Genomic DNA, 12,017 nt, shown 5'->3' on the forward strand with positions numbered 1-12,017 from the left:
TAGGCCAGCAACAATGGAGAGGAGCTGACACTTAGACATTTACAAGTAAGCTGGAATCTTCAAAAGTTCAAATCTTTTTAAGTAAAAAGATTTATTAAAATGAATAACCAAGTGTTTTAATTGACATCAGAAGATGTAAACAATAAACCCTGAGAACATAGATAAATAAAGATATGAGCAGAACTTAATACAACAGAAAACGTATAAAATTGAGGTGATTTAGTAAGTCCAAAGAATCTTCTTTGAAAAGATTTAAAAGACACACTTTGATTAAGGAAAACAAAAACATAAGTAAAGAATATACAGAAAGGGTCAGGTAAAAGTTAGAGCCGAGAATATATGAAATGCCATTAAATTTGAAGATTTCTGGAAAGTGGACCATTTCCTAGCTCCTAAAGTTTACCAAAACTGACACAAGAGGAAATCATTTAAGGTCATCATGTCTGCCCTTGGCATTCTCGGAACGCCCTGGCCTCAGAATGCTGCCTCTGTAGTCCATGGTAACCTGCGGAGAGGGGGCGGGGCTGAGGGAGGTTGGAACACTGCCCTCACTGAGGGAGTGGGTGTGGCCATCTCTGCTGTGACTGAACAAAGGGCAGGTGAGCAGGGGGCCCAGGGCAGGGCCCTCAGAGCCCGGCAGGCCCAGTGGAGTGTCACAAGCATTTAGGCCCAGGCTAAAGGGCCCTTTCTTTGTCTGCACAGCTGCCCAAACTCTCACCTTTCCACTCAGGCCGCCCTCTTACTTGAAGTGTGTGTGGAAACTGTCCGCGCAGTACACTTCGCTGCACAGCTAATCATAGGTCTGGGCATCGTAGCTTCCTGCCAGGTGACCGAGGCTCACAGGCAGATGGGTCCCTGGGACACACGCGGAGAGGCTCCTGCCCGGGCCACAGGCCGCCCACTGCCCCTGCCCCAGATCGGGGGCGGCAAAGCAGCCCTGTCTGAGTCCCCTGCCTCTAGAGGGAGTATTGGACCGACACTTGTAGAAAACGGGGTCCTTGCGGGCCACTCATTGGAGGGAAACAAATAAATATTTGCCGACTTTCTGCTGAAACTTACGAGCGTTCACACCTAAGCCTCTTACAAGGTCAGCTGTTTAGCTAAACATGAGCTCATGATCTAAATTTACACAATAATGAAGAAAGCAGCTACAAGGGGAGACAATCAGCCAAAACAATCAATACCCGTATTAGATTCCCAAGGCCATCCATCATATGTAGGAATAATCGGGTGCAAGGCAGAAAATATACATAAAACTGGAACTGAAACAAGGCACGAGTATGTTTTCAAAGACTGGTAGGATCTCTAAAACATTTTTAAAGGACATGTCATTGATAAAGCTAAATACACCTAGGTTGTGTAATACAACAGATTAATCATTGAGAAGAGTGAAATTATGCTGTTTTGAAAACTATGGCAGGTCAGATTTTCTGCCTAATTATATAAGAAGATTTCTCTAAAAAATACACATTATTTCAAAGACATATTGGCTGTGAAATACGTAAAGGGTTTTTCAAATGGCTTGTCTGCAAAGAAAGGTGAGATGTAGGAGATCACAGAAAGTCCAGGGGAAAATAGGTCAATATATACATTGCTGTATGGTGAACTAAGCCTTAGGCCGGCAACAGTGGAGAGGACCTGACCCTTAGAAACGTACAAGTAAGCTGGAATCTTCAAAAGTTCAAATCTTTATAAGTAAAAAGTTTTATTAAAATGAATAACCAAGTGTTTTAATTGACATCAGAAGATGTAAACAATAAACCCTGAGAACATAGATAAAGATATGAGCAGGACTTAATACAACAGAAAACATATAAAATTCAGGTGATTTAGTAAGTCCAAAGAATCTTCTTTGAAAAGATTTAAAAGACACACTTTGATTAAGGAAAACAAAAACATAAGTAAAGATTATACAGAAAGAGTCAGGACAATGTTAGAGCAGAGAATATATGAAATTCCAGTAAGTTTGAACATTTCTGTCAAGTGGACCATTTCCTAGCTCCTAAAGTTTACCAAAACTGACACAAGAGTAAATCATTTAAGGTCATCATATCTGCCCTTGGCATTCTCAGAATGCCCTGGCCTCAGAATGCAGCCTCTGTAGTATATGGTAATCTGGGGAGAGGGGGCGGGGCTGAGGGAGGTTGGAACACTGCCCTCACTGAGGGAGTGGGTGTGGCCATCTCTGCTGTGACTGAACAAAGGGCAGGGGAGCAGGGGGCCCAGGGCAGGGCCCTCAGAGCCCGGCAGGCCCAGTGGACTGTCACAAGCATTTAGGCCCAGGACAAAGGGCGCTTTCTCTGTCTGCACAGCTTCCCAATCTCTCACCTTTCCACTCAGGCAGCCCTCTTACTTGAAGTGTGTGTGGAACCTGTCCGCGCAGTACACCTCGCTGCACAGCTAAGCATAGGTCTGGGCATCGTAGCTTCCTGCCAGGTGACCGAGGCTCACAGGCAGATGGGTCCCTGGGACACACGCGGAGAGGCTCCTGCCCGGGCCACAGGCCGCCCAGTGCCCCTGCCCCAGATCGGGGGCGGCAAAGCAGCCCTGTCTGAATCCCCTGCCTCTAGAGGGAGTATTGGACCGACACTTGTAGAAAACGGGGTCCTTGCGGGCCACTCATTGGAGGGACACAAATAAATCTTGGCCGTCTTTCTTCTGAAACTTACGAGCGTTCACACCTAAGCCTCTTACAAGGTCAGCTGTTTAGCTAAACATGAGCTCATGATCTAAATTTACACAATAATGAAGAAAGCAGCTACAAGGGGAGACAATCAGCCAAAACAATAAATACCCGTATTAGATTCCCAAGGCCATCCATCAGATGTAGGAATAATCGGGTGCAAGGCAGAAAATATACATAAAACTGGATCTGAAACAAGGCACGAGGATGTTTTCAAAGACTGGTAGGATCTCTAAAACATTTTTAAAGGACATGTCATTGATAAAGCTAAATACACCTAGGTTGTGTAATACAACAGATTAATCATTGAGAAGAGTGAAATTATGCTGTTTTGAAAACTATGGCAGGTCAGATTTTCTGCCTAATTATACAAGAAGATTTCTCTAAAAATTACACATTATTTCAAAGCCTTATTGGCTGTGAAATAAGTTAAGGGTATTTCAAATGACTTGTCTGCAAAGAAAGGTGAGATGTAGGGGATCACAGAAAGTCTAGGGGAAAATAGGTCAATATATACATTGCTATATGGTGAACTAAGCCTTAGGCCGGCAACAATGGAGAGGACCTGACCCTTAGAAACGTACAAGTAAGCTGGAATCTTCAAAAGTTCAAATCTTTATAAGTAAAAAGATTTATTAAAATGAATAACCAAGTGTTTTAATTGACATCAGAAGATGAAAAGAATAAACCCTGAGAACATAGAAAAAAGTTAAATAAAGATATGAGCAGAACTTAATACAACAGAAAACGTATAAAATTCAGGTGATTTAGTAAGTCCAAAGAATCTTCTTTGAAAAGATTTAAAAGACACACTTTGATTAAGGAAAACAAAAACATAAGTAAAGAATATACAGAAAGAGTCAGAACAATGTTAGAGCAGAGAATATATGAAATGCCAGTAAGTTTGAACATTTCTGGAAAGTGGACCATTTCCTAGCTCCTAAAGTTTACCAAAACTGACACAAGAGGAAATCATTTAAGGTCGTCATGTCTGCCCTTGGCATTCTCGGAACGCCCTGGCCTCAGAATGCAGCCTCTGTAGTCCATGGTAACCTGCGGAGAGGGGGCGGTGCTGAGGGAGGTTGGAACACTGCCCTCACTGAGGGAGTGGGTGTGGCTATCACAGCTGTGACTGAACAAAGGGCAGGGGAGCAGGGGGCCCAGGGCAGGGCCCTCAGAGACCGGCAGGCCCAGTGGAGTGTCACAAACTTTTAGGCCCAGGCCAAAGGGCGCCTTTTTTGTCTGCACAGCTGCCCAAACTCTCACCTTTCCACTCAGGGCGCCCTCTTACTTGAAGTGTGTGTGGAACGTGTCTGTGCAGTATACCGCGCTGCACAGATAAGCATAGGTCTGGGCATCGTAGCTTCCTGCCAGGTGACCGAGGCTCGCAGGCAGATGGGTCCCTGGGACACACGTGGAGAGGCTCCTGCCCGGGCCACAGGCCACCCACTGCCCCTGCCTCAGATCGGGGGCCGCAAAGCAGCCCTGTCTGAATACCCTGCCTCTAGAGGGAGTATTGGACCGACACTTGTAGAAAACGGGGTCCTTGTGGGCCACTCATTGGAGGGACACAAATAAATCTTTGCCGTCTTTCTTCTGAAACTTACGAGCGTTCACACCTAAGCCTCTTACAAGGTCAGCTGTTTAGCTAAACATGAGCTCATGATCTAAATTTACACAATAATGAAGAAAGCACCTACAAGGGGAGACAATCAGCCAAAACAATCAATACCAGAATTAGATTCCCAAGGCCATCCATCAGATGTAGGAATAATCGGGTGCAAGGCAGAAAATATACATAAAACTGGAACTGAAACAAGGCACAAGAATGTTTTCAAAGACTGCTAGGATCTCTAAAACGTTTTTAAAGGACATGTCATTGATAAAGCTAAATACACAAAGGTTGTGTAATACAACAGATTAATCATTGAGAAGAGTGAAATTATGCTGTTTTGAAAACTATGGCAGGTCAGATTTTCTGCCTAATTATATAAGAAGATTTCTCTAAAAAATACACATTATATCAAAGACATATTGGCTGTGAAATAAGTTAAGGGTTTTTCAAATGGCTTGTCTGCAAAGAAAGGTGAGATGTAGGAGATCACAGAAAGTCGAGGGGAAAAGAGGTCAATATATACATTGCTATATGGTGAACTAAGCCTTAGGCCGGCAACAATGGAGAGGACCTGACTCTTAGAAACGTACAATTAAGCTAGAATCTTCAAAAGTTCAAATCTTTATAAGTAAAAAGATTTATTAAAATGAATAACCAAGTGTTTTAATTGACATCAGAAGATGTAAACAATAAACGCTGAGAACATAGATAAATAAAGATATGAGCAGAACTTAATACAACAGAAAACGTATAAAATTCAGGTGATTTAGTAAGTCCAAAGAATCTTCCCTGAAAAGGTTTAAAAGACACAATTTGATTAAGGAAAACAAAAACATATGTAAAGAATATACAAAAAGGGTCAGGACAATGTTAGAGCAGAGAATACATGAAATGCCAGTAAATTTGATCATTTCTGTCATGTGGACCATTTCCTAGCTCTAAAGTTTACCAAAACTGACACAAGAGGAAATCATTTAAGGTCATCATGACTGCCCTTGGCATTGTCGAAACGCCCTGGCCTCAGAATGCAGCCTCTGTAGTCCATGGTAACCTGTGGAGAGGGGGAGGGGCTGAGGGAGGTTGGAACACTGCCCTCACTGAGGGAGTGGGTGTGGCCATCTCTGCTGTGACTGAACAAAGGGCAGGGGAGCAGGGGGCCCAGGGCAGGGCCCTCAGAGCCCGGCAGGCCCAGTGGAGTGTCACAAGCATTTTGGCCCAGGCCAAAGGGCCCTTTCTTTGTCTGCACAGCTGCCCAAACTCTCACCTTTCCACTCAGGCCGCCCTCTTACTTGAAGTGTGTGTGGAAGCTGTCCGCGCAGTACACCTCGCTGCACAGCTAAGCATAGGTCTGGGCATCGTAGCTTCCTGCCAGGTGACCGAGGCTTACAGGCAGATGGATCCCTGGGACACACGCGGAGAGGCTCCTGCCCGGGCCACAGGCCGCCCACAGCCCCTGCCGCAGATCGGGGGACGCAAAGCAGCCCTGTCTGAGTCCCCTGCCTCTAGAGGTAGTATTGGACCAACAGTTGTAGAAAACGGAGTCCTTGCGGGCCACTCATTGGAGGGACACAAATAAATCTTTCCCGACTTTCTGCTGAAACTTACGAGCGTTCACACCTAAGCCTCTTACAAGGTCAGCTGTTTAGCTAAACATGAGCTCATGATCTAAATTTACACAATAATGAAGAAAGCAGCTACAAGGGGAGACAATCAGCCAAAACAATCAATACCAGTATTAGATTCCCAAGGCCATCCATCAGATGTAGGATTAATCGGGTGCAAGGCAGAAAATATACATGAAACTGGAACTGAAACAAGGCACGAGGATGTTTTCAAAGACTGGTAGGATCTCTAAAACATTTTTAAAGGACATGTCATTGATAAAGCTAAATACACCTAGGTTGTGTAATACAACAGATTAATCATTCAGAAGAGTGAAATTATGCTGTTTTGAAAACTATGGCAGGTCAGATTTTCTGCCTAATTATATAAGAAGATTTCTCTAAAAATTACACATTATTTCAAAGCCTTATTGGCTGTGAAATAAGTTAAGGGTATTTCAAATGACTTGTCTGCAAAGAAAGGTGAGATGTAGGGGATCACAGAAAGTCGAGGGGAAAATAGGTCAATATATACATTGCTATATGGTGAACTAAGCCTTTGGCCGGCAACAGTGGAGAGGACCTGACCCTTAGAAACGTACAAGTAAGCTGGAATCTTCAAAAGTTCAAATCTTTATAAGTAAAAAGATTTATTAAAATGAATAACCAAGTGTTTTAATTGACATCAGAAGATGAAAACAATAAACCCTGAGAACATAGAAAAAAGTTAAATAAAGATATGAGCAGAACTTAATACAACAGAAAACGTATAAAATCCAGGTGATTTAGTAAGTCCAAAGAATCTTCTTTGAAAAGATTTAAAAGACACACTTTGATTAAGGAAAACAAAAACATAAGTAAAGAATATACAGAAAGAGTCAGGACAATGTTAGAGCAGAGAATATATGAAATGCCAGTAAATTTGAACATTTCTGTAAAGTGGACCATTTCCTAGCTCCTAAAGTTTACCAAAACTGACACAAGAGGAAATCATTTAAGGTCATCATGTCTGCCCTTGGCATTCCCGGAACGCCCTGGCCTCAGAATGCAGCCTCTGTAGTCCATGGTAACCTGCGGAGAAGGGGCGGGCCTGAGGGAGGTTGGAACACTGCCCTCACTGAGGGAGTGGGTGTGGCCATCTCTGCTGTGACTGAACAAAGGGCAGGGGAGCAGGGGGCCCAGGGCAGGGCCCTCAGAGCCCGGCAGGCCCAGTGGAGTGTCACAAGCATTTAGGCCCAGGCCAAAGGGCGCTTTCTTTGTCTGCACAGCTGCCCAAACTCTCACCTTTCCACTCAGGCCGCCCTCTTACTTGAAGTGTCTGTGAAACCTGTCCGCGCAGTACACCTTGCTGCACAGCTAAGCATAGGTCTGGGCATCGTACCTTCCTGCCAGGTGACCGAGGCTCGCAGGCAGATGGGTCCCTGGGACACACGCGGAGAGACTCCTGCCCGGGCCACAGGCCGCCCACTGCCCCTGCCCCAGATCGGAGGCCGCAAAGCAGCCCTTTCTGAATCCCCTGCATCTAGAGGGAGTATTGGACCAACACTTGTAGAAAACGGGGTCCTTGCGGGCCACTCATTGGCGGGACACAAATAAATCTTTGCCGAGTTTCTGCTTAAACTTAAGAGCGTTCACACCTAAACCTCTTAAAAGGTCAGCTGTTTAGCTAAACATGAGCTCATGATCTATATTTACACAATAATGAAGAAAGTAGCTACAAGGGGAGACAATCAGCCAAAACAATCAATACCAGTATTAGATTCCCAAGGCCATCCATCAGATGTAGGATTAATCGGGTGCAAGGCAGAAAATATACATGAAACTGGAACTGAAACAAGGCACGAGGATGTTCTCAAAGACTGGTAGGATCTCTAAAACATTTTTAAAGGACATGTCATTGATAAAGCTAAATACACAAAGGTTGTGTAATACAACAGATTAATCATTGAGAAGAGTGAAATTATGCTGTTTTGAAAACTATGGCAGGTCAGATTTTCTGCCTAATTATATAAGAAGATTTCTCTAAAAAATACACATTATTTCAAAGACTTCTTGGCTGTGAAATAAGTTAAGGGTATTTCAAATGGCTTGTCTGCAAAGAAAGGTGAGATGTAGTGGATCACAGAAAGTCGAGGGGAAAATAGGTCAATATATACATTGCTATATGGTGAACTAAGCCTTAGGCCGGCAACAGTGGAGAGGACCTGACCCTTAGAAACGTACAAGTAAGCTGGAATCTTCAAAAGTTCAAATCTTTATAAGTAAAAAGATTTATTAAAATGAATAACCAAGTGTTTTAATTGACATCAGAAGATGAAAAGAATAAACCCTGAGAACATAGAAAAAAGTTAATTAGAGATATGAGCAGAACTTAATACAACAGAAAACGAATAAAATCCAGGTGATTTAGTAAGTCCAAAGAATCTTCTTTGAAAAGATTTAAAAGACACACTTTGATTAAGGAAAACAAAAACATAAGTAAAGAATATACAGAAAGAGTCAGGACAATGTTAGAGCAGAGAATATATGAAATGCCAGTAAATTTGAACATTTCTGTCAAGTGGACCATTTCCTAGCTCCTAAAGTTTACCAACACTGACACAAGAGGAAATCATTTAAGGTCATCATGTCTGCCCTTGGCATTCTCGGAACGCCCTGGCCTCAGAATGCAGCCTCTGTAGTCCATGGTAACGTGCGGAGAAGGGGCGGGGCTGAGGGAGGTTGGAACACTGCCCTCACTGAGGGAGTGGGTGTGGCCATCTCTGCTGTGACTGAACAAAGGGCAGGGGAGCAGGGGCCCCAGGGCAGGGCCCTCAGAGCCCGGCAGGCCCAGTGGAGTGTCACAAGCATTTAGGCCCAGGCCAAAGGGCGCTTTCTTTGTCTGCACAGCGGCCCAAACTCTCACCTTTCCACTCAGGCCGCCCTCTTACTTGAAGTGTGTGTGGAACCTGTCCGCGCTGTACACCTCGCTGCACAGCTAAGCATAGGTCTGGGCATCGTACCTTCCTGCCAGGTGACCGAGGCTCGCAGGCAGATGGGTCCCTGGGACACACGCGGAGAGGCTCCTGCCCGGGCCACAGGCCGCCCAGTGCCCCTGCCCCAGATCGGGGGCGGCAAAGCAGCCCTGTCTGAGTCCCCTGTCTCTAGAGTGAGTATTGGACCGACACTTGTAGAAAACGGGGTCCTTGCGGGCCACTCATTGGAGGGACACAAATAAATCTTTGCCGACTTTCTGCTGAAACTTACGAGCGTTCACACCTAAACCTCTTACAAGGTCAGCTGTTTAGCTAAACATGAGCTCATGATCTAAATTTACACAATAATGAAGAAAGCAGCTACAAGGGGAGACAATCAGCCAAAACAATAAATACCCGTATTAGATTCCCAAGGCCATCCATCAGATGTAGGAATAATCGGGTGCAAGGCAGAAAATATACATAAAACTGGATCTGAAACAAGGCACGAGGATGTTTTCAAAGACTGGTAGGATCTCTAAAACATTTTTAAAGGACATGTCATTGATAAAGCTAAATACACCTAGGTTGTGTAATACAACAGATTAATCATTGAGAAGAGTGAAATTATGCTGTTTTGAAAACTATGGCAGGTCAGATTTTCTGCCTAATTATATAAGAAGATTTCTCTAAAAATTACACATTATTTCAAAGCCTTATTTGCTGTGAAATAAGTTAAGGGTATTTCAAATGACTTGTCTGCAAAGAAAGGTGAGATGTAGGGGATCACAGAAAGTCTAGGGGAAAATAGGTCAATATATACATTGCTATATGGTGAACTAAGCCTTAGGCCGGCAACAATGGAGAGGACCTGACCCTTAGAAACGTACAAGTAAGCTGGAATCTTCAAAAGTTCAAATCTTTATAAGTAAAAAGATTTATTAAAATGAATAACCAAGTGTTTTAATTGACATCAGAAGATGAAAAGAATAAACCCTGAGAACATAGAAAAAAGTTAAATAAAGATATGAGCAGAACTTAATACAACAGAAAACGTATAAAATTCAGGTGATTTAGTAAGTCCAAAGAATCTTCTTTGAAAAGATTTAAAAGACACACTTTGATTAAGGAAAACAAAAACATAAGTAAAGAATATACAGAAAGAGTCAGAACAATGTTAGAGCAGAGAATATATGAAATGCCAGTAAGTTTGAACATTTCTGGAAAGTGGACCATTTCCTAGCTCCTAAAGTTTACCAAAACTGACACAAGAGGAAATCATTTAAGGTCGTCATGTCTGCCCTTGGCATTCTCGGAACGCCCTGGCCTCAGAATGCAGCCTCTGTAGTCCATGGTAACCTGCGGAGAGGGGGCGGGGCTGAGGGAGGTTGGAACACTGCCCTCACTGAGGGAGTGGGTGTGGCTATCACAGCTGTGACTGAACAAAGGGCAGGGGAGCAGGGGGCCCAGGGCAGGGCCCTCAGAGCCCGGCAGGCCCAGTGGAGTGTCACAAGCATTTAGGCCCAGGACAAAGGGCGCTTTCTTTGTCTGCACAGCTTCCCAAACTCTCACCTTTCCACTCAGGCAGCCCTCTTACTTGAAGTGTGTGTGGAATCTGTCCGGGCAGTACACCTCGCTGCACAGCTAACCATAGGTCTGGGCATCGTAGCTTCCTGCCAGGTGACCGAGGCTCACAGGCAGATGGGTCCCTGGGACACATTCGGAGAGGCTCCTGCCCGGGCCACAGGCCGCCCAGTGCCCCTGCCCCAGATCGGGGGCGGCAAAGCAGCCCTGTCTGAGTCCCCTGTCTCTAGAGGGAGTATTGGACCGACACTTGTAGAAAACGGGGTCCTTGCGGGCCACTCATTGGAGGGACACAAATAAATCTTTGCCGACTTTCTGCTGAAACTTACGAGCGTTCACACCTAAACCTCTTACAAGGTCAGCTGTTTAGCTAAACATGAGCTCATGATCTAAATTTACACAATAATGAAGAAAGCAGCTACAAGGGGAGACAATCAGCCAAAACAATAAATACCCGTATTAGATTCCCAAGGCCATCCATCAGATGTAGGAATAATCGGGTGCAAGGCAGAAAATATACATAAAACTGGATCTGAAACAAGGCACGAGGATGTTTTCAAAGACTGGTAGGATCTCTAAAACATTTTTAAAGGACATGTCATTGATAAAGCTAAATACACAAAGGTTGTGTAATACAACAGATTAATCATTGAGAAGAGTGAAATTATGCTGTTTTGAAAACTATGGCAGGTCAGATTTTCTGCCTAATTATATAAGAAGATTTCTCTAAAAAATACACATTATTTCAAAGCTTTATAGGCTGTGAAATAAGTTAAGGGTATTTCAAATGACTTGTCTGCAAAGAAAGGTGAGATGTAGGGGATCACAGAAAGTCTAGGGGAAAATAGGTCAATATATACATTGCTATATGGTGAACTAAGCCTTAGGCCGGCAACAATGGAGAGGACCTGACCCTTAGAAACGTACAAGTAAGCTGGAATCTTCAAAAGTTCAAATCTTTATAAGTAAAAAGATTTATTAAAATGAATAACCAAGTGTTTTAATTGACATCAGAAGATGAAAAGAATAAACCCTGAGAACATAGAAAAAAGTTAAATAAAGATATGAGCAGAACTTAATACAACAGAAAACGTATAAAATTCAGGTGATTTAGTAAGTCCAAAGAATCTTCTTTGAAAAGATTTAAAAGACACACTTTGATTAAGGAAAACAAAAACATAAGTAAAGAATATACAGAAAGAGTCAGAACAATGTTAGAGCAGAGAATATATGAAATGCCAGTAAGTTTGAACATTTCTGGAAAGTGGACCATTTCCTAGCTCCTAAAGTTTACCAAAACTGACACAAGAGGAAATCATTTAAGGTCGTCATGTCTGCCCTTGGCATTCTCGGAACGCCCTGGCCTCAGAATGCAGCCTCTGTAGTCCATGGTAACCTGCGGAGAGGGGGCGGGGCTGAGGGAGGTTGGAACACTGCCCTCACTGAGGGAGTGGGTGTGGCTATCACAGCTGTGACTGAACAAAGGGCAGGGGAGCAGGGGGCCCAGGGCAGGGCCCTCAGAGACCGGCAGGCCCAGTGGAGTGTCACAAACTTTTAGGCCCAGGCCAAAGGGCGCCTTT

The sequence above is a fragment of the Mesoplodon mirus genome (genome assembly GCF_964341445.2).
Source record: "Mesoplodon mirus genome assembly, chromosome: 1".
NCBI classification, from domain to species: Eukaryota; Metazoa; Chordata; class Mammalia; order Artiodactyla; family Ziphiidae; genus Mesoplodon; species Mesoplodon mirus.